Source organism: Neomonachus schauinslandi, chromosome 7 (assembly GCF_002201575.2).
Source record: "Neomonachus schauinslandi chromosome 7, ASM220157v2, whole genome shotgun sequence".
Lineage (NCBI taxonomy): Eukaryota > Metazoa > Chordata > Mammalia > Carnivora > Phocidae > Neomonachus > Neomonachus schauinslandi.
The window spans coordinates 67,064,706-67,088,544 of NC_058409.1; the positions used below are offsets into that span (position 1 = coordinate 67,064,706).

Genomic DNA, 23,839 nt, shown 5'->3' on the forward strand with positions numbered 1-23,839 from the left:
CCGTTTAGAGGTGACCTGCTCAGTTCTAAAATTAGATCAGTACATCTACGAAATGTTTTCTATCTCAGGAGGCCCTTTAGGCCCAATGTCATCCGTTTTCTCCTGCCCTTCACCGCTCCCCAACCCAACGTCCTTCTCTGAGTAATATTTTCCTGCCTATTTATTCTTTTCTTTATTGTCTTACTGTGACAATATCAAACCCAACCTCAGAACCAAAGAGATATTATACAAGGATAATTAGTACCAGCTACTGTAATAAACAAACATCAACTTTCAGTGGCTTAACATAGTTTTATTTCTTGTGATGCAAAGTCCAATATAACTCTCCTCCAAGCAATGACTCAGGAGTCCTAGCTCCTTCTGTCTTGTGGTAGCATCATCTTTTAGACCCTGGGAATCCTTCATTCTTAGCAGGTGGCCTGGGAAAGAGAGAGCAGATGCTTTCACGGAACACAGTGTGATTAGAACTAGAAGTTCATTAGCCAGAACTCAGTCAGGTGGCCCTACCTAGGCAATGTGTCGAACTATGCACCATGAAGGAGCAGATACAGGTGGACGGCAACAGCCTCTACCACATGGAGAGTGGTTCCACAGTCACACCATCTCAGATGACCAGCCCTTACCTAGGGCAGGTTGTCATGCACATACCATTCTTCCCATCCAAGCCACCCTGTTGCCCTTTCTGTTTTACCTTTCCGGCATTATCATTTTAACTCACCCACAGCTATGCCTCCCACAATCCCAGTACATTACTTCATGCCAACACTTACCACACTCTACCTCAGGTTCCAGGTAGGAATCAAACGCTTTCAGAGCTAATATTCTTGCTTCAGATTTTGTTGGTTCCTTCAACCTACATAAGGAATAAAAAATGAGGGAGAAATAAGCGAACAGAGTCAACACCAGCTACCATAAGGAAGCATCAATACCAAGTGTAAGAACCAGTAAAAATGGCTATGATGAGAATTCTGGAAAAGATAGAAGCTGAAATAAGAACTTATAGTTTTTCAGAAAACTAACACAGAAATTTTGATACTCTCATACATGTTTACAATCCTTAAAAATTCCCTGAGATAAAAAGATAAATCCTCTGTGCCAGAACAGATAGCCTTGGGGTACATACCAGAATTATGAAAGAGTCCTCCAAAGAACAAGCTGCATGAGGAAACATCTTGCAATTTTCAGACCTGAGGTCAATGCCCCAAAGAAGAGTTGAAATATTCTGAAAAACAATCTCTTACACTAGACGTCACTACTAAACCAGATATTTTTCTTCCCCAGAAACAAAAGAAAAAAAGCCCATGATGAAAAGACCTCACTGCTCTTCTGGAATTCAAAAATCATCCAAATACTGTTGGAAAAAGAAATGGAGGTATTGCTGCATTTCTTAGTCTTTGTTATTCATCTAATTAATCATATACAGTAAAATAAAGATGTTCCTATTTGGCTGAATTATGATAATAATGATACTTTTTTTTAAAAGGGCATGTTATGTTTTTCAAACTTTTTTTTTCTTTGTATGTCTTCAGTGATTCATGGGAGCATGATTGTTCTTTTGACTTAAATTGACCTATTGTTGCTATTGAAACTTATTTTTTTTTAAAGATTTTATTTATTTATTTGACAGAGAGATCACAAGTAGGCAGACAGGCAGGCAGAGGGAGAAGCAGGGAGCCCAATGTGGGACTCAATCCCAGGACTCTGGGATCATGACCTGAGCCGAAGGCAGACACTTAACCGATTGAGCCACCCAGGCACCCCTGAAACTTTTTTTTTTAATCAAAATTATTCTAAAGCTTCACACCAGGTCAGATTTTTCTTGGCTGAATGGGGCCATAGTAGGTATTATAATTAAAAGTGAAGAAACAACTTAGATCAGAATTAAAAAAAAAAAATCCCTGGCTCTTCCACTTACAGGAAATCATAGATTATTCTTTTCCAAAGCGGGGGGTGGGGGGAGGAGGGGAAAAAAAACCCTTGTGTGAGTAATAAGTCAAATTTTTACACAAATAACCAATAACATGAGCTAGACAGATGTTGTTTATAAATTCTTTTACTTGTACCATTTCTCTGGGAAGTTTTTCAATTTAGAAAAAAAGAAAATAAAGTGCAAAAGAAAAAGATGCCTTGCCATTGGGACCTTATTACAATATGCAATAGACAAAGTTCAAATCATTTTTAATGTTAATAGTCTAAACTGTAGAATATGAATAGCATGAGAGCTGCAATCTTTTGGTTGCTGGAAAGCTCCACTTGTAACCAGTTTCAGTGATAAGGGGAAATTGATAATTATTATAAAATTACAGGTTATGCTGGAGACGCCTCTTCTCTATTTGTTTCTCTTTCTCTCTCTCCAGAGTAGGTTTCTATGCTTCTTGGGTTGACAGTGGATACCAACATATCCTCCATGTAAGAGAGTACCTCAACCAAGTCTCAGTTCGGAATTCTTTCAAATGTATCTCAGGTTTGGGTTTGAATCAGGTTGTCAACCTCTAATCCAATCAACTTTGTCAGGAGCTGAGTCATTTCATAGATATGGAGATTAAAGGCACAACGCTGGTAATTTAAGAAAAACACAAGATACAGCAATCAACAATGGCAAGAACAGAGTTAGAATTAACACCCGGAAAAGTAAGGGGGCACAATGATTAGTCAACTCTCTTACTTGAAATTTTCTTATTAATCTGATTGTCTGCTTTAGTAGCATGTTATGTGCAATCTCAATAAGCTACTTAAAGGTCGAGGTTGATGTACGAGTTCCATGACTGTCTTCCTCAGGCATCTCACAACTCTGAGGATTCCCAAAGCATAATATTCTGCCCATCTGTCTGTCAGTCTGTCTCCCTATCTCCATACCTATCTATCTAATGTATACTGCCACACAGGCTCCGAATTGCTAAGCTTCAGTGCATTCAATTCACAAAGACCAAGATGGGGTATCTTCCTTTGGAGTTCCACTACACAGAACCCTCTTCATATGGCAGAACCTCCAAGGCCTTTCATAGTGCATCATGTTTTCAGAGCTGTAAGCCTACTTCTTCAGCTGGATGCACACTTGTGGTAGCCAAGGATCATGTATTACTGTATTAGTTCTCTATTGCTGTATTGTACAAAAGCTTCCTGTCTTGAAACAACACACATTACCTCACACAGTTTCTGAGGTTCGGGAATTTAGGAGGCGGGTTAGCTCCGAGCTTCTAGATTAAGGGATCTCAGGAGGTTGCCGTCAAGCCGCCAGCCGCCAGCCGGGGCTGCAACCTCACGAGAAGTCATCTGATTGCTTGAGGATCCACTTCCTAGATGGCTCGCGGAGATTGCTCGAGGCAGGAGGCCGTGGTTCATCACCATGTGGGCCTCACAGGGCCGCTCAGAGTCCTCTTGGTACGTCAGCTGTTTTCCCTAGAGCAGGTGATGAGAGAGAAAGGGCAACAGTGCCTTTTTACTACGTAGTCTCTTAAGTCACACAACAACTTCTGCTTCGTTTTATTGGTTAGAAGCAAGTCACTAAATCCAGCCCACACTCAAGGGGAGGGAAATTAGGCTCTACCTCATTTAGCAATAATTGTGTCTCGCATAAACCTCATTGGCTGCGATCCTGCCGCGGCAGAAATCTCTACTTCTTGAAGGTAAGAATATAAAAAAAATTGGGGAACGTATTTTAATTTTTATTTATTTTTTAAAGGTTTTATTTTAAGTAATCTCTACACCCAACATGGGGCATGAATTTACATCCCCGATATCTAGAGTCGCATGCTCTACTGACTGAGCCAGCCAGGCCCCTCGGGGGATATGTTTCTAAAACCACCATTAATTTTTTTTAATGGTAGCTTCAGAGTTTACCTTTGAGCCAGTACTCAATTTTTACTTTTTTTTTATTGCATGTACGATTCACCAAAGTGAGGTATAGAGGTGTGATGTTGCGATTTTTAATCAGAAATATACATTCGGTCTTCCTGTTTCTAGCACAGAGCTCCTAAAACCCGTGGAATTTCCTGATAAAAGCGACAAAGGTGTCTCTTGTTATGTTAATGAGGTGACTTTTTGACCACACCTAAAAATGGGGGCTGGTTGCTAGGAGAAGGAATCACGTGTTGCGAGGGTCAGCATGTTCGGTCCCTCCCCTGAACCTCCCGGGAAGAGAGAGGGCCTGGGGGTTGAGTGAGAGGCCAGAGGCCTGTGATTTAGTCCGTCCCATCTATGTAGAAGTCCCTGTAGAAATCCGAAAAAGACGGGGTTCAGAGAGCTTTCGGGTGGGTGAACAGGTGGAGAGTCGGGGAAAGTAGCACCCCTGGAGGGGACATGAGAGCCCTCCGCCCTTTCCTCCTGCCATGCTGTGTCTCTTCCATGTGGCTCTTCCTGAGATGTATCCTGTTAACAGTAAGTAAAATGTTTCTCTGAGTTCTGTGAGCCGCTCTAACCAATGAACTGAACCCAAGGAAGAGGGTTGTGGGAACCTCTGCTTTACGGCTGTTCAGTCAGAAGCACAGGTAACTACCTGGGCTTGCTACTGGGGTTGGAAGTGGGGTTGGAGAGGGACCTGGGCCTGTGGAACTGAATCCTTGATCTGTGGAATCCAGCCCTACTTGTGGGCACAGTGTCAGAACTGAGTTGATTAGTAAGACACTCGGCTGGTGTCCTCAGATAATTGGTGGTGTGAAGACCGCCCCCCCATACGGCGGAAACCGGGTGCTCAGAACACCAAAAGGAGCAAATCCAGAACCTACCTCCAAATATTTGCTTTTGTTTCCAGCTTTTCTAGAAAAGTGTTCATGTTTATAGCTTATTAATGCATTAATTAATTAATACAGCGTTTTAATTAATTATGCATTTATTAATACATTTATCCTTTTCTTTGATAACCAGATTTTTTAAGCCTAGATCTCAACCCAGAACAATTAAACCAGAATTTCTTGGAGAGTAGGGCTTGGTATTGATAGTGCGCGTAATTCCTCAGGTGATTCTAATGTACGGCTGGCAACAAGAAACACTGAACTAGATAATTGTGGATGTCGTTTTCAGTTCCAGGTTTCTGTGATTTATTCTCTTCTATAATAGTCTTGTGGCATTATAGCCCTTCCCTCATGCCAGACCTGTGCAAGCATGGACCTCTAGAGTACCCAAGGACTTCCAAAAGACAGTACAAAAAAGATGAGGTGTTTCTCGACCTCCCGCACATAGTGTGTTTTTAGATATTTGGCTATATGAAAATTATATTCTCAATTGCTAATTCTTTGCTTCGGCAGAATGCCCTGAATACCGCTTGAATCTATTTCAGTTGCTAGATTATGACTAAGATTATAACTAAATGAGGCATAGAATTTCTCTCAGCTGGGCTAGGAGCAGGAATTCAAGAGACCACAGAAGATGTCTCAGAGGTTGGCCATAACGCAGGACCCGGTATGCTGTAGATACCTTTCTTGGAGTTTGCTGGCTGAGCTTATAACTAGATGATTCCTGCTTCATATAAACATGACACCGGAGGGTAAAGATAGAAGCCTCACCTTCCTTCCCCACCTTCCTTCTGTATTTTTATATGCAGAGCTTTAACAAAGTCATTTCTCTTTGGCTGGCTACATATACACTTCTCTCCTTGGGGTGGAGCTGAGCTCACTGAAAACAGGGTAATGTTGAAAACACCACACCTATAATTGAAAAGGATTTCTGAAGGCCTTTTACGATCTTTTTCTATTGCCTCTTACACCATCCAAAGTCAAACCAGCTGACTCCAGAACCCAGGTGGCCGCTGTTCAGGCTTGGCAGCAAATCACCCTTGGGACTCAGGGCATGACTCTTCAGTGAGCTCAGGCGCAACCCATGAGGCATCTCTGGCTACTTTCTAATTATTTCCATTGCAAAAGGCCCTGAGTTATTTGATGAATCATGTCATTTTTATTGAAACGTAAACCAAGGGTGTTAAAAGAACTATGGCCACACACACAAGAATCATAGGTTCATAATTAGGGTCCAGAGGAAGCAGATCTGTACATAGTCCCTGCATACTTGGGTCATGGGCACCAAGAATGGTGACCAGAGGCAAGGATCAGATCACCTCTACCATACATTTCAGGAAGGGGAGGGATTACCGTTTCTTAAAAAAAAAAAACCCATCTTTGGCTAAAGATACATTGATGCAAATATGACTTTTACAAATTACTCCTTACACTACCAATCTCTTGTTATACTAACACAATAATAATTCTTGGTCGCCAGCAATATGCCAGGCACTGCTTCATGTCCTTTATATAGTTTATCTTATAGAATCCTCCCAACTTACCTAAAAGGTATTTACTTGATTATCCGTGTTACAGAAGAGGAAACTGAAACCCAGAACAAAGAGGGTCTTTACCCAATAGAAATTTCCACCTCAATCTCTTCTCTATTCTTTTGCTTTTCTAGCTTTCTTTCTGTTCCACCTTCATTTCTCTCTCTCTCTCTCTCTTTTTGATTTCCCTTTCATTTGCCTCTCTGGGCTTCAGAAGCCAGAAGTTCAGAACCTTTGAAGCATAAATGTTGCACATTAAGAAGAGACAAGTACACCCCCTAGTCAGTGTGAAAAAGCTGTGCCAAGAGGGGAAAAAGCCAGGTCAATAGGACAAGCATTTACTCCTACCCCAGCCCTTCCCCCCACCGTACGGTCTTCAGAAGAAGTTGGCTAGCTCAGCTGACTGCCAAAACAAGTTTGAGGGGGGAGAATGAACACACTAGCCTTGCAACAGCATTTGCCACACCTCCTACCCACTGACAAGGAGAACAGGATGGCAAACATCAACTCTACTGATCTAGTTTCTTTTTTTTTAAAGATTTTATTTATTTATTTGACAAAGAGACGTGGAGAGAGGCAACACAAGCAGGGGGAGTGGGAGAGTGAGATGTGGGACTCCATCCCAGGGTCCTGGGATCACGACCCCAGCTGAAGGCAGACGCCCAACGACTGAGCCACCCGGGCGCCCCTACTGATCTAGTTTCAGTTCAGCTCTCAGCACTGTACGATCGTGGGGCCAAGCGCCCTAAGAAATCTGGAGGATTCAGACATGTGAAATTTTAACCTTCCATTTGTACAACCTCTTTACAAAGAATGTTCTCACATGTCATCTCCTGTAATCAAGTACGTTATTCATTAAAGGGTATGTGAAGTTTGAGAGAAAGTGAGGATGGTGTTTCTCTAAATTAGCTTGAGACCATGGTTTAAAAAAATCTTATCTTTATTGTCCACTTTAATGGTTTTCTAATAGGATTTCATGAAACAGAAAGGACTTGGCACAAACTAGAGCTATCTCTAGAGACATCTGTCTAAAAAGCCATGGGTAGGTTCCTTCAATATATGCAAACCGGCAATTTTCCAGTGAAATATTAGACTCTTTTGGCTCTCCTTGTAAGACCTCTCCCTGTAACCTAGAAGTATCTTCTGCTTTTCTAGACAAGTCATGAATGGGAAAGATCATAAAGTTACAAGGACTTAGAAGGACATTTTTGTGGAAAATTGGGGGAATTGGATCAGGAAAATTAACCTAAGGGTTTAATTAATCTTTACACTTGTCATGCGACCTATGAATATTTTGATCTCTCTAGGATTTGTAAAGGGACCTTGTATGAGATTAATACAGTCCCCTTAATCTCTCCCTCAGGGGGACTTGGGTCTAGCCTCATGTTCACAGCAGTCCATGCCCTTCCCAGCAGCCTTGGACAGGTGGCTTATCAGAAAGAACTAAATGGTAATTCCTACCAGACACCAGAATTTACAAATCCACACAAGAATTATTGCCATAATATGTAAAATGAAATTGAGAAGCCCTCACATCCTAGAAGCAACACCTGTTTAGAAAGTTACATTGGTTTGTTTCCTTCTGAAGAATGTATTTGGAGTTAGAGCTCTACTTTTGCAAATCAGGCAAATAAGCATTTTAATCAGTCAACATGTAAAATGTTGTTCATCTAATTGTACACATATAGGGTGAACCTAAAACTTACCTAAACCAAGACACTTTTAAGAGGTGAAGGGGGCGCTACTGACAGACGACCAGGGCAACAGAGAATAAACCTGGGCTGCCTAGTGCAAAACGGGACAGGTGGTCAACTCCCCCCTCAGTGAACATTTGAAACAGTTTTTCTCTGTTCCTCAGCATATTTTCATTACATCAGAGTGTGGCAAGGATATTGTTCACTTTCTTTTTTACACTGAGGAGTAAATTTGTTCCACTTTCTGGAAAAATAATTCTGCGTTCTAAGTCTCGGCTAATCTGTTTTGAGCCTCATCCTGTATTTTATTTCTGTAGAACTGAGATGTAGGTTTTCCACATCCCTGCATTTCTCTGAACCACTGCCCCTCCCCCCGGAGATTGTTTTAAAATAGCTGCAGTCTTTCCCACTATTTCAACGTTTATTCAAAAGACATTTAGTTTTATTTTGAATAACCTCAAAGTTTATTTTGCAGGTAAAGTGTCAACTTTTCTCCCTCAATTCTTCAATTTTTAGTAATGCAATGGATTCGCCTTTTAGAAGAACTTTGAGTACCTGAATATATCATCAATTTACTGTTCGTTATCAGATGTCATGAACTAACAACTCCAGCCTCCACCCTATGTGTCAGTCGCCTGCCTAATTTACAGATAAATAGATGTAGAAATAAAGAGACAAATATACATATGTAGTTAGGTAGATAGATGCATTTTATTGGGCCTAACTCAAACACTTATGGGGAAAATTGGTTTGAGTACTCCAGATCTTAAGAGGGGTCATTTGGCTACATTTTAAAATTTAAATTTTATTTAACAGGGTATTACGTATTTTTTTTTTCTCCTACTGTAAACACTCCCCCCCCCCCCCAATAAACATTTTTCTAAGTGTTCTCAGATTCTTTGGAACTACATGAAATCCAACCACCTATAAGGTTGTGATGGGGGAAGAAACTGGGGTGTTTAGAACTGAGACATTCAGAAGTTGAAGCAGTAGAGGATTAGGGGAAAAGATGACAGCACCTATCAGAAATGGAGAGGCTATCTTGCACATGGGTCCTCCAAATTGGATTATGAGGTGTTACCAGTGAAATAGGTAAATCATCCCCTGTATTGGCATCCAAATACTAGCTTTCCTTTCTGTGTTAGTTGACATGGTTGCTTGAGGAAAGGGCATTACTTTAAGGAATATGTAGAATACTTGTTCTCCAAGAGAATTATCAGTCATTTATGAATATTCTGCTCTAGTATCTAACTTTTTTTTAAGATTTTATTTTTAAGTAGTCCCTACACCCAGGGTGGGGCTTGAACTTAAAACCCCAAGACATGTTCTACTGACTGTGACAGGCACTCCTAGAATCTAACTTACTGGCATTGGGAAGTTATTCTGGATTTTTTCTGAGCGGGCAATGACATGATCAAATCTGATTTAGTAAGATTAATTGGTCAATGAATAAAAGAATAAGCTAACATTTATATAGTGCTTACTCTGAACGAAGTACTGTATTTTATATTGATTGTATCACTTAATTTTCAAAAAAGTAAGATAATTTTATGATCTCCATTCTCCAGGTGAAAAAATGGGAGCTATTTGTGTTGAAATAAGTTGCATGAGTTCATATAACTATGAAAGGGTGGAGCTAGGAGTCAAACCCATGCAGTATAGTACTGAGGGTTGTCTAATCATCCACTACACTCCTAAGACTGACTAGAAAGAGACACTGCAAGCTGGAAAACTACGTAACATTATTGTAATAGTCCAGACACAAGAGGATGAGGCAAGGGGAAATGGAGGGTTAGGGAGATGTTACAAAGGAAGAGATGGTAGTTCTGTGATGTTCTTTGGATTTGTCAGATTATAAAGAAGGTAATAGATGTGATTAGCTTGATTAATAGGAATAATATGGCTGGTAAACACTGATTAAAAAAGAGAGACTTTGTTGCCTGGGGGAGTAAATTCTCTTTGGACATTTTGAGGTGAAAGGACATCTAAGATAAAGAAATTTGGCATGTTGATACTTAGTTCGCAAAGCAAAATAAAATACCCAAATTAATATCTGCTGCGTTTCTCCACTGTGTTCCCCCTTATTAAGAGGGAATCGTGTTGGTAGAATGTATAGGATATCTCCTATCAAGAACCATATAAAAAGTATTAAAATTTTGTTGCAGAAATAACCCGCTCTTGAGAGCTTAAATAATTTGCTCAAAATCACACAGCTTGTACATAACCAGAATTTCTGTGTTTCCTTGGTGATCAATAATTGTAAGTCAGAATACTCATCACCAATGGATGACTTTTGATCCCTTAGGCAAGGAGAGCTCAAAGTGTGAAGAGGAGAGAAGGAAGACCAGGTAACAGACAAATGAATGAATAAATGCATGATATGTAAATTTCAAGCAGAAAGAAATTCTTTCCACCTGGAATTTTCTTTTTCTGCCTTTCCAATAAACCATGTGGGTTGTTTTAAAATATTACCCCAAATTTACCCTTTTTCCTTTTTAACTTTGTAAATGAAAAATTTGCCTCTAACCCTTTGTTGTTGTTATTTAGCAACCTTTAATGTCCATGAGTGTGATCTCAAGATACTTCTACTTTGAGCCTTTATAGATGTTGGGCTTGAGCTCCTCTAGGCACTACAGCTATCCGAGAGGATTGGGCGGTGACTTTCAGTCTGCACTTTGTTCAGAAATCCCTGGTAAACCATAAACTATGGTTCATTGGGCAAACCTCTTAGACACTGCATATGTCTTTATATTTGTATGTATGTTAACTTACCTTTTAGCTTTTAAAGCACCTAGTTGTGGGAACAGAGGTTTGTTCTTGCTAAGAGAATCGTGGTAAGTCAACTTTGCTTTGTTTGGAGGCATTTTAATTCTTTCATGTAGACATTAATTTATCTAGTTTATTGACTGGAAGTTCTAACTGAATGGCAAAACGAGAGCAATGTGTTCTCTTCTTTCTGACAGATTCATGTCCATTGGAGTACATGGTCAACAAAAGATGACCCACCCATAAGGTAACTGAGACTAACGAGGCTTGGTAATGTTTATACAGCTTTTTAAGCACTTACTGGAAAAGTGCTATGGTGGCCATAAAAAGTCAATCTTAATCTGTCTATGCTCAGAATCCTATTTCATAAACTCAACTTTTTTAAAAGATAGTATGGGTTAGAACTAGCTGTTTTCTGAAACATGGTCAGTATGTCTTTGAGACCAGTTTAAATTATAGCTGCTGTGAATTTAGTTATTACCTCGAACAGAGGTCCTCAAATTTTAGCATGCCTCAGAACCACATGGAGGGCTGGGCCCCAGCCCCAGAGCTTTCGGTTTACTAGGTTTGGTTGGGGGTGAGGCCCAAGAAGAATATGCATTTCTATCAAGTGAAGTGGGTTCTCCTGGTACCACACTTTGAGAACCACTACCCTAGGAAGAGTTTTCTCTCACGAGGGACTGAGAGCAGTAACATCCAAGAGAAGTGGTGACAGCTTCTCTAGAGAGGTGAACATGTGGTCAACTTAAATCAGGTCTGTTTTGGTTTGTTTTCTTACTGTTTGTATTTGTTTTGGAAGGGAGCTGTGAAGAAAGAGATGGCTTCTGAAACTCATGTCTAGGCCTCGTGTTATTTGATTAAATTTCTATCGATACATGCTTCTAAATCTAGTATCTCCGCTTTACGTCCTCTCCACCAAAACCAGAACAGAGCAAAATCTAAACTAAATGTTGCGGTCTCTTACCAGCACTTAAAAAGTTAATAGTGCCAAATAGAGTCGCTCAGGTCAGTGAAGGGTAAAACCAGTATTTGGAAATGCTATGAGAACACAAATAGTTTAAACTGTAGAAGAGGCCTGAGGAAATTACAGAGGGAAAACTTTCCGTCCAAGGTTCCAGTTGCCAAGGAGTTTGTGTAGGTTGCTGGAGACCTCACCCCGTCGTGGCTCCTCTGTGACTCACTGTGTCCCTGGGAAGCCTCAGATTCAGCAGCCGGAGGAAACTCAGAAACTCTGCCTTTGATCTCACTGGGATGAAATGCACCAGAGAGCTTTGGTTTCTGAAACACGGATGTTGCTGATCAAATGGACAGTAGCAGAGCCTGTACTCCGGTTCCTAGAAGCCGGTCTGGTTCTGGCCCAGGTGCAGAGGTTGGGTGAGAGAAAGCTGTGTCATGGGTCTGACTGCAGCCACAGGAGAGGGGGAGGGCAGGGTTGCAATCAGCTGGGACCCTGCTTAGAGGTCTAGTTGGGTTTGGCATGTCAAAGTCACTCATGCTGTGGTCTTGGATTCCAGCTCCACTCCCCTTTTTTGGAGTGGGATGCCTCCTACAGGTAGAAACTCCCACACAGGCAATAACTTTTCTCTTTGGATGTGCTTTATTTTTGCCATTTCACGTTTTGCCCTTGCAGGTCCAAATTCAATACCAACCGGAGGCAAATATGTTAATTTTCCTTTCCCAAAGAGGAGAGCATAACCCAATGCTGTGGTGCTGAATCAAACTGTTTTCTTGGTTTAGATCTGTGCTTCTCATACTTTAACAGGCATGTGAATTACCCGGGGGTCTTTGTTAAATAGCAGAATCTGATTCAGTGGTTCTGGGTTGGGGCCTGAGATTCTACATTTCTAACAGACTCCCAAGTGAAGACCCCTGCTTTAAAAAGCAAGGGGGGCGCCTGGGTGGCTCAGATGGTTAAGTGTCTGCCTTCGGCTCAGATCATGATCCCAGGACTCCGGGACCATGACCTGAGCTGAAGGCAGTCGCTTAACCAACTGAGCCACCCAGGCGCCCACTGAGCCACCCAGGCGCCCTGCTTGCTATTTTTGAGAGTAATACCCAGGTGCCCAGAGATTTTGATTTTACTGGTCTGGAGTGGAGCCTAGTGTTTTTTCAAGAGCTTCCTAAGTGACTTATTATGTAACCAGGATTGAGAAAACCCATCCAAATTAATTTTTTCAAACTGTGAGTAGCAATCATTGGTGGGTCAGAATCAGAAATAACATTATAAGTATGGTTTAAATGAAATAGAATTGAACAGAACACAGTAGAGCACATTGTCATTGTGTGAATATTGTTTTGTGAAACTTTTTGGCTCTGTATCTGTGTAGATATACAGCTCTCAGTGTAAAATAGATTACTGAGATTACAGTAAAAAAAAAAAAAAGTGAGAAGTCTGTGTTACAACTACCAAACTCTGCCATCACAGTGTGAAAGTAGACCGAGACAGACACGATATAAAGGAGTAAGCCTGGTTGTGTGAACTTTGTATTTAATTCAGTTTTTAGACTTCATGAAATATTTTCTACTGGTTACTTTTGAACCATTTAAATACATAAAGTCTTTCTTAGTCCATGGGCCCTGTCTAGATTGCCAGCCTTGACTGAGATATCTTGGTTTTGGCCCTCAACCTGATTTAATCATTAATAACCAATTGCTTCAGGCTTGATCCCAAAATAATCTCCTATTATGATTGGCTACTTCATTCTTTGTATTTTCATTAAAAACACCTGTATTTAGAGAGGAGGCCTTTTGTGGTTGTTAATAATAATAATAATTGTTACTGTGAAAACAAAATAATATTTGGGGCTTTAAAAATCTATGTCAATGAGGCCCCTCGCTGGGTCACTCACAAGAGCATGTGACTCTTGATCTCGGAGTTGTGAGTTAGAACCTCATGTTGGGTGTAGAGATTACTTAAATAAAACTTGAGAAAAAAAAAATCTATGTCAAGCTCTATGTTAAATATGGCAAAGTAATTTTAGCTAAGAATAACCGAATCACTGGATAGAACACGTCTCTTCACACTTTTTTGTGTAGCAGAATTTCACTTGGATAATGAAATCCCAACACTTCAATTAGTAAATTGGCAGTTAATCATAAAAACAGATTTAAAGGTATGCCTTAAAAAAACAATTGGAGACAAATAATTACCAAATGTAAGTAAGTTCCTTACCAGAAGAAACATGATTTCATGATTCTTTTGTACTATTTATAGAAAACTTTTGTTCTTGAACAGAAAACTAAACAATTTTGATGAAAGCCATGTTAAGACACTACTTCTTTTTCTCAGTTACTTGACATGTTGTACGGTGTAGTAACCTGTTGGTGCATTTTATTTTAGGCCACTCAAGGGGCCAGAGATAAAAGGTCATTGGGTACTTTTTGGGGTGGGAGAGAGTGTTCCACTTATTTTGGCGACAATAATAAATACTAAATGCTCACTGCATACCTGGCCTTAAGCTCAGCCTTTGAAGATGTTGCAGTTCAGAGAATAGACCATGACTTCTGAACTCCTGGAATTCCCAATCTAATGGCAGAAGCAGCTGTTGGGCAGTTACAGATCAATCTGTAATTACCAACTATGTTAAAACCAAATGTAAGAGCTGTGAAGAGAATTTAACAGGAGGGACTCCATTTTGATTTGGTGTTTCACTGGAGGCATCATTGAGGGGAGACATTTCAGTTGAGGCCTGCGAGAAGCAGAGGTTACTCAGGACAAGAGTGGGGGAGATAGCTTCCCATGTGGGTAAGATCATGTGTGAAAATTCTGAAGGGGAAAAGCAGGGGACAGCTTCAGAGGGCAGTGAGGCCACTGCAGCCAGAACTGAGAGAAGTAGAGAGCTGCACAAGCTGAGGGCAGAGAAGTAGACAGGGCCAGATCACACAAGTACTCGTGGCCAGGTGAGGACACTGGCTTTTATTCTGAGGTTAATGAGAACAGACTTCTAAGGTTTTTATATAGAGTAGTTACGTGAACAGATGTGCATTTTTTAATCTTCAGGAGGGCCAAAACTCATGTTTGGTTGGTTTTGTCTTCAAATGCCAACAGACTAGCACATAGTAGAATACTAACTATTCTTACTTTTTTTTTTTTTTTTCTTGAGTGGGGGTGGGGGGCAGAGGGAGAGGGAGAATCCCAAGCAGGCTTCACGTGTAGTGCAGAGTCTGACGCGGGGCTGGATCCCACAGCCCTGAGATCATGACTTGAGCCAAAATCAAGAGTTGGATGCTCAACTGACTGAGCCACCCAGGTGCCCCAAACTATTGCTATTAAAATAAATACGCAGCATCACTCTGGCTACTCCTTAGAAAATAGGGGAAGAGGGGTGCCAAGAATGAAAGTGGGAAGACCCGTTGGAAGATGCTGTGCTCCCAGCAAGAGATGGTAGCATTTTGAACAAGAGTGGCAGTGGTAGAGATGGAACGAAGAGGACAAGAGTCGTGATGTGTTCTAGAAATAGAATAATAGGATCAGTTATTGGCTGGATATAAGGAGGAGAGGAGGGAAAAATTAAAGATGACTCCTAGCTTTTGCAGGAATCACTATATGAAGAGGAACATGGTAGAATACATAGGCTTCAGTGGATAGATTAATCAATTTTGAAAACTTTTAATTTGAGATGTCTATGAAATTGTTAAGGTGGGACACCAAGGAGGCAGTTAGGTATACGGGGCTGATTAGGATGACAGTATATATGTGGAAGTTGTTGGCTTGTGTGTCGTGATTATTTTTTGTGATAAATGCTAATTTACTCCCTACTGTATTACTGCACTGCTCTAGTCACTGAGACTATAAAGAGAAACAAGGTGAAGTTTCATATATGAAGTCCTTTGAAGAAGATGCGGTACTTACATTAACCAGAACATACAGTTTGAGAGAACTGGAGGAAGTGGAGTGCCCCAAGAAGGTAACAGTTAAGGAGGTGAAAATGAAGACTGAGAACAAGCCATTCAAAGATCTGGAAGAGTGTGCTCCCAGCCAAGGAGACAGCAACTATAAAGTCCCTGAAGGAGAAGTGAGCGGGATATGCCTGAGGAATATTGAGAGACTTGGTATGGCAGGAGTGAAGTCAACAAAGAAGGAACTAGGAGTCTGAATCATATGGAACAGTAGAGTCCATGGAATAGTTTCTCTTTAAGTGTGATGGGAGGTCATTAGGGGATTTTGAACAGGGAGGGACATTATCTGATTTCTCTTTTTCAAAAACCTCTGTTGAGACTAGATCATAGGGTGAGGAACAGGGAGATCCATCAAGAAACTACTAGAATCTTCCTCTTCATATTTTAGTGCTATGGGCTAAATTATGTCCTACCCAAAATTCCTATGGTGAAGCCCTAGCCCCCATTGTGATGCACTTTGGAGATGGGAGTTTGTGGAATAGTTAGGTTCGGATGAGGTCATGGGGGTGGGGCACTTAAAAGAATTAGGATTTAGTGCCCTTTCAAGAATGAACACCAAAGAGTTTGCTCTTTGTTTCTCTCTCTTACGTGAGGACACAGCCCGAACACAGCCATCTGCAAGCCAGGAACAGAGTCCTCACCAAAAACCTGATCATACTGGCAATCTGATCTCAGACTTCCAGCCTCTAGAACTGTGAGAAAATAAATTCATGCTCTCTAGGTCGACAAGTCTGTGGTATTTGTTATGGCAACCTGAGTAGGCTCATAGGGTCAGAAAGCAAAAAATGATCTGCGGAGCCTGGTAGGGCCGATCCCTTGCTTAGCTGGCTAATCTGGGCAGGGTTCTGAACAAAAGTGGTGAGTTTGCCAGGCAAGAGCAAGGAATTACTATGGCTTTGACTAAGACGCAGCTCTGGAACGGTGCAGACAGGATAACAGCTTCTAAATTCTGGCAGCTTGTTACCCTTCTGCCAGTTTTCTTATCGTATTCATTTTCTGTCTCCGACGAAGGACAAGCCATCAATGTAAATAGAGCACGTTCACAGGTTGTAGGATTAGTCGGTTCTCCAAGGACACTCACAACTCCATCTGCCACTCTTTATTAGATCATTCCTAGCCTGAGTGGTTCGGCCGGTTAAGCGTCTGCCTTGGGCTCAGGTCATGATCCCAGGGTCCTGGGGCCGAGCCCCGCATCGGGCTCCCTGCTCCGCGGTGAGCCTGCTTCTCCCTCTCCCTCTGCCTGCCGCTCCCCCTGCGTGTGCTCTCTTTCTCTCTCTCTCTGGCAAATAAATAAAATCTTAAAAAAGACCACTCCGAGCCAGAAAAATCTATTGATGAGTGGTAGCCAACGATATACCACTGCAGCCGTAGCGCAGTGTTGTAAAACGCGCACCCGTCATCAGGGTTATGTTGCAATTGTTTCTCACTGCATTGAGCACATGAAAGGGCTGTGTTTCTACCCGTCAAACAGAATTCTGGTGCTGGAGCTCCTCGGAGATACCTGCTGTGAGTGAAAAGTAACACTTTGACAGTTACTATCTGGAGAGGGATGGATCGCACAGACAGGTGCCCGCTGCCTGTCCCTGTGCTGGACTATGTAACACAGTGGGTCTAAATCAAACTGAAAATCAAACCAGTTAACTTTAAATTATTTAAATGTCCCAATGAAGTAAAATTGCAAGTAGGCTGATTTGTCCTGTTGAGTTTTCTGACCATCCATACTTTGGGGAATAGGCTGCAGTGTGTTCAGATAGGTTACTATTCTAGACTCTTCTTAGGATACCTGTTTCACAGCAGTGTGGTCAGTGCCTGTTTTTGCTTCTGAGGAATGCAGAGGCCTGAAAAAAACCTCATTTTTTTGTTGGATGTTTGAACCCGTCTGGTTTTATTTCTCACCCTGGATCACTGAAGAAAAGCGCCCTACCTCTGCCATATTGAGTGAATCACAACCAATTTCTAATTACTTTCCCAGGGCTGAGTCCAGGCGGCTTTTTTGACCCGGAGAGTGAGAAATTATCAAACCTGCAGCATATATTTGTTGGCACCTGACCCTGGGGATCATGATTGGGGATAGCTGAGAAGCTGACAAGTAGCCCCAAATATAGGATTCTACTCCTGCCTTTGTTTTCCTCGTGAAATCTCCACAAAACCCAAAGGAGCCCTAAAATGCGGGGCCCCGCGTACAGTCCACACTGTCGTGAAGTCAAGATTGTACCCCCACGTTACTGTATCTCTTGTTACTTCCCGCACTGTTTGCTCAAGGAACCCACTAAGACGGCAAGGGAACTTTCTGAAGTCTGCTCAGCCTTAAAGGAATGACAGTGAGAAAGGCGCTGAAGTTTTTCTCAGTTATATTTAAAAAAAACAAAGGTGAGGTTTAGACTAGATGACCAGAGACGATAGTGCTTAACAAATGTCTGTATACTTTGCACATTTCCCAGCCTCCGTGACACATCTGGGCCATATGATTAGCTCTGCACATAGGGTGAGGACAGAGGAGTTTGGTCACTTCCAGGCCTGGCTCCTTAAGAAACCCCACCTCTCCAGCTCTCCTCTGCTTTCCTTGTTGGAGGCACATACAATTGTATAACGACCTGATGGTAGAAACTACCAGGTCTGTATCAGACCAGAACATAAGGGAGAAATACGGATCTTTGTTATATTAAAGCACTGAGACTTTTGGAGTCTGCGTGACGTACTTAGCAGCATTGGTAATCCTGGCTGCTGTAGGCCGTTGTCTTGCTGCCTCTTGAATTGTATTCAGACTTTGTACCTTGGCGTTGGGCCAAACTGATCAAGTAGTAGTCTGAGCCTATTCAAGTACTAGTAGTGTTCAGGCTAGGACTAATGGGCAGGAAAACTCAGTTAAATGCTTGCAGTTAAGTGCATTATTTTTTATTGACTATACATACAGAGCAGTGGGCTGAAAATGATGGGAAACACCAAAAAAGTGTAGGTGACATTTAAAGGGGATTATGTGAGAGTCAAGGATAAACGGTTAATAGGTGAAACAGTAAGTAACCGTGGTTCTTACAAAGGAATTCAAAATATAGGAAGACGAGAGTGGGCTGGACTTACCTGAAGAATCTTTAGGTGTAGTCAAAGGCATAGCCTTGAATAAAAAAGAAAACAAAAACAGTAAATGGTTAAGTGATTCTAAAGAAAATTTTTCTCTTGGGATCTGCTCACATAGGGTGCTAACACTTCAAAGGTGATAAACACAGGGCTCATTGTCTCCATATATCATCAGGCCTTACAAATGGATTATAATTCTTTTAAAAATCAAGAGCCTACCCTCTCATCAAAAATCCTTATTTTAGGGGCATCTGGATAGTGTAGTTGGAAGAGCATGCAACTCTTGACCTCAGGGTTGTAAGTTCTAGCCCCACATTGGGTCTGGAGATTACTAAAAAAAAAATTTAAAAAATCCTTACTTTATGACACAACTTCTCAAAGATAATATACAAACAGCATATAGCATATAATAAGGGCTAATCAAGAAGAGCAAAATACTTACAGTAAATTGGAAAAAAAAAATATGAGGAACCCTTTTGGAAAAGGTAACAGGCCAATTCAAGAAGATGAATAGGACTATAATGTATAATGTGGATTAGAAAAGATGATGTACACTAATTATTGCTTTAATAAAAATCAACAGATATCTTCCTGGGAAACTTGAGCAAATTTTTAGAATAGGTAAAGATCTATGTTTAAAAAGAAAAAAGAGGGGCGCCTGCGTGGCTCAGTTGTTATGCGTCTGCCTTCGGCTCAGGTCATGATCCCAGGGTCCTGGGATAGAGCCCTGCGTCAGGCTCCCTGCTCAGCAGGAAGCCTGCTTCTCCCTCTCCCACTCCCCCTGCTTGTGTTCGCTCTCTCTGTCAAATAAATAAATAAAATCTTTAAGGAAAAAAAAATACATCCTAGAATAAGTGTAGGAAAGCCTGATACTGGAAGTGTGTGTCAGTATGAGCTCATTTAAGTTTTTTTTTTTTTTTTTTTAGAGATTTTTATTTATTTATTGAGAGAGAGAGAGCATGAGAGGGAGGAGGGTCAGAGGGAGAAGGAGACGCCCTGCTGAGCAGGGAGCCCGATGCGGGACTCGATCCTGGGACTCCAGGATCACGACCTGAGCCGAAGGCGGTCGCTTAACCAACTGAGCCACCCAGGTGCCCCTGAGCTCATTTAAGTTTAAGAAAAGATTGTCCCTAAAGATAGAAACCTGGAGAGATGCCCTATGTACTGTTCTAATTTTATATAATAATCAGAATCATTGAGTCATAAATGAACATTTCTAACAGAGCAAGTGAAATTGATCAAAAAGTGTTTGTTAAGGATCTATAATACATATGAAACTACTTAGGACACAGATGTTGCCTTGCTATATGAGAAAATAAAAGCAGATTCCAGGCAGTGAAAGAAGAAACAGATAATGAGATAATAAATGAGATTATAAGCATATACACTGTTTAAAGATCAAAGCTTAAATGAGCGCTAGGGCAGTGGATGTAATAGAGTCAGGCATCAGGTTTATATGGGCACTAAAATAAGGAATAAAGGCAATCTGGAAGTTTAATTTTTCTTTATGTAAAAAAAAAAAATAAAATGCCAAGCCACAAAGATGCTTAATTTCTTTGGAGTAATGTGTCCGTTTCTTAATCTTTATGTTTTAAGTCCTTATTGTCAGTATTTCACTCTGATGGATAGAGGCTGATCATCCAAATCATACTTTTCTTATATGTTCTCAGAAATCAGTAATGCCCTTGAAGAACTTCAAAAGTTTTTTGAAACTCACTTAACTCAGCAGGTTGATTTTTGTGGTTTACTGAATGAAATATGTATTATCTCTAGAAATGAGGTTACTTTGTTCATTAAGGGTATTATCACATCACTTTTCTTTAGAACGTGGAAGTCTGTATTTGTAGAGAGCTTTTTCGACAGATATCTTAAAATAGTCCAATAAGGACGTTTATTATTCTTATGATGCAAATAGTGAACCTCTTTACATTTACTGTAAGATAAAGCTGGGACTCCAATTAGTATTTTCTGACTCTAGATCCCTTGTCATTCTTGTTCTAGGAAATGCTCAAAACTAGACGAATGCCATCCGATAAAGTGTCTACTTGAGCAAAGCAGATAACCTATTTTAAACATAGACAAGTAGAGAAAATAGAAAAAGTTTTTTTAATTGACTTGACTGAAATGACACAAAGTGGCATTGAAATACAAAATATTTCATTTAAATTATGAATTATAACGAAGTTCTTAAGAGAACTGGTTGGGAAGTAGGACCAAAATAACATGTATCCACAGATGGTCTAAAATTGTGCTGGTTTTCAGATGAGTCAGATGTACCCAGTATCAGTGCTTAATACCTCTGTTGTGTTTACATCTCTCTTTCTGGTGTTTCCCCTCTTTTTATACTAGGGATCCTATTGGTTCTGAAGATCACAGAAGTTAGTGCAGAAGGGACTTTCTTTGTGGAACCCTTAGTTAGAAATGGTTTCATTTCGGGGATGCCTGGGTGGCTCAGTCAGTTGAGCGTCTGCCTTCAGCTCAGGTCATGATCCCGGGACCCTGGGATCGAGCCCCACATCGGGCTCCTTGCATAGCAGGGAGCCTGCTTCTCCCTCTGCCTGTTACTCCCTCTACTTGTGCCCTGACAAAAAAAATCTTTAAAAAAAAAAAAAAAAAAAGGAAGAAATGGTTTCATTTCAGAGCCAAAGTACTAGAAGCTGCCGCAGTGATTCTGAACAATGGAAAAAGAGGCCTCCCATGTACCTCATTGCTCATATAAGAGTTTGCCCCTTATTCCCGGGCTCCGTCCCACCCCAGGATTGAGTTTCTTTTGAAGTATAGTTGATACATGGTGTTCCATCAGTTTCAGGCATACAGCATAGTGATTTGACCCGAGGTCTCTGGGCCACATCATGCTCACCACCAGCATAGCTATCATTATTCTCCCTAGGCTTTTTCATCTTCAGTGCCTTTCCCTTTGTTGGAACCATCCCCAATTCTTATGGACATTTTCAAATCTTTGTCCCAAGAGAATCTTTGCTCTATCCTACATTTTTTTTTTTAAAGATTTTATTTATTTATTCATGAGAGACAGAGAGAGAGAGAGAGAGAGAGAGGCAGAGGGAGAAGCAGGCTCCCAAGGAGCAGGAAGCCCGATGCGGGACTCGATCCCAGGACCCTGGGATCATGACCTGAGCCGAAGGCAGACGCTTAACCATCTGAGCCACCCAGGCGCCCTATCCTACATTTCTTTCAGTCTCCAGCCATTTGACAGAAATTCTAAAAAGGAAAGTGACATTTGATGGTTTTGCATCTATGCTTTCCTCTTCTTCACCATAATCTGGCTTTCATTCTTGCCTCCATTCCAATAAACTTTTCCTCAAGAGGTCTCCAAAGACTTGTGTATCAGCAAGTATGGAAGCCTCTGGGTCTTACTTTTGCAGCATTTAACATGCTTGGTTGCTTGCTATGATTGTACCGTTCTGGACTTGGGACCTTGCTCAGAAGTGCTTTCCTCCTACTCCTTCAGTCCCTTTTTTAAACTTTTATTTTTGTTTTAGAAGTTTCTATTTTAGAGAGAGAGTGAGAGCATGGTGGGCAGGGCCAGAGGGGGTAGAGAGAGAGAGAGAGACTCTCAAGCAGATTCTGTGCTGATCCTAGAGCCCGATGCGGGGCTCGATCTTGAGACCTTGAGATCATGACCTGAACCGAAACCAAGAGTCGGAGGGTCAGTCAACTGTGCCACCCAGGCACCCCATTCAGTTGGTTGGGTGCTGAAATGTAAATGGTCCCTAAGCTTCCATACCTGGCCCTCCTCTCTGCTCACCCTGCAGTCTGTTACTTTCCTTTTCTTTAAAAAAATATTTGAGAAGAGAGCGTTCATGAGCTGGGGAAGGGGGATCAGAGGAAGAGGGATAAGCAGAATCTGCGCTGAGCTTGGAGCTGGGTGTGGGGCTGGATCCCACGACCCTGAGACCCTGAGATCATGACTGGAGCCAAAATCAAGAGTCAGATGCTTAACCACCTGCGCCATCCCAGTGCCCCAGTCTCTGTTGCTTTCATTCAAGCTTCTACTGGGACCTCTATATACTGATGATGCTCGGCAATTTATTCCCACTTTTCTGATATTTGCTAGCCAGAGCCTGTATTTCTTTCCAAATGAAGGCTCATCATTTCCACTTGGATGTGCCTTGGTCACCTCAGGATCAGCATTCCCAAAACCAAATTTTTCCTTCGTCCCAATTTTTCTTCCTATGTCTTGCCCCTCTTGGGTGACTACTGTTACCGTTTCCCTGTTCACCCAAGATAAGTCATCTCTGCTTCTACTTAAGGCCCCTCTTTAAGTTATTTAATCTGTTTCTCAAATTCTTGCCCTCTTCTTTCTCTCCTCTGACTCCACTCTGGCTCAGACTCTCATCATCAGCGTCCTGGACAACTGAGAGCCTCCTAATATGTCCCCCTGCTTCCAATCCTTCCTAACCCAGTACATCCTTATGATGATCCATAAGTATTAAAACTATTATCTCTCATCAAATGTTAAGGTAGAATGCAATGGGAAAACTCATTGCAATAACATTTTTGGTAGGAAAAAAACCCCCTAATACTGTTGGATTAGAAGACTACATAAAACGGAAGGGGGTAGGGGGATGGGGTAACTGGGTGATGGACATTAAGAAAGGCACATGATGTAATGAGCATTGGGTATTCTATAAGACTGATGAATCACTGACCTCTACCTCTGAAACCAATAATACGTATATGTTAATTAGTTGAATTTAAATTTAAAAATAAAAATTAAATAAAAAAGACTACATAAAACCTAATCTGTTTCCCACATGTCTTCTGGCCAGAGGAATATTTGTAAAGTGAAAATATGTTCCATTACTTCCCTGCTTAAGACTCCTTAGTGCTATATTGTCTTCAGACCCAAGGTTAAGGAGAACAAGGGTCTTACCTTCTACTCCTTTCTCATCTTCCCACCTATCTTATTTTTCTGCTGATTTGTGTTTAACTTCCAGAGATCACTATGCTCTTTAATAACTCTGTGCTTTGCACGTTCTATTTTCCTGCCCAGAATGCCTTCTGCCCACCTGTTCTTTGCCTGTCAGATGTCTGTTCCTCATTAATTCGCTCCACTCTACCTCTCTAGGCTCGTGTCTCCAACATTCTCTTTAAAGTGAGACCTTCCCAAACTTCTTCTAAT

At 41.3% G+C, this 23,839-nt stretch overlaps 1 long non-coding RNA gene across 1 annotated transcript; it reads right to left on the minus strand.

Moving 5' to 3' along the window:
• Nucleotides 1-390: 390 nt before the first annotated feature.
• On the minus strand, nt 391-1,176 carry LOC110588965. The gene is made up of 3 exons (XR_002480852.1): nt 1,124-1,176; nt 771-853; nt 391-419 (listed from the first exon to the last, which is right to left on the minus strand). It is a non-coding gene; the product is annotated as an uncharacterized LOC110588965 (long non-coding RNA).
• Nucleotides 1,177-23,839: the final 22,663 nt, after the last annotated feature.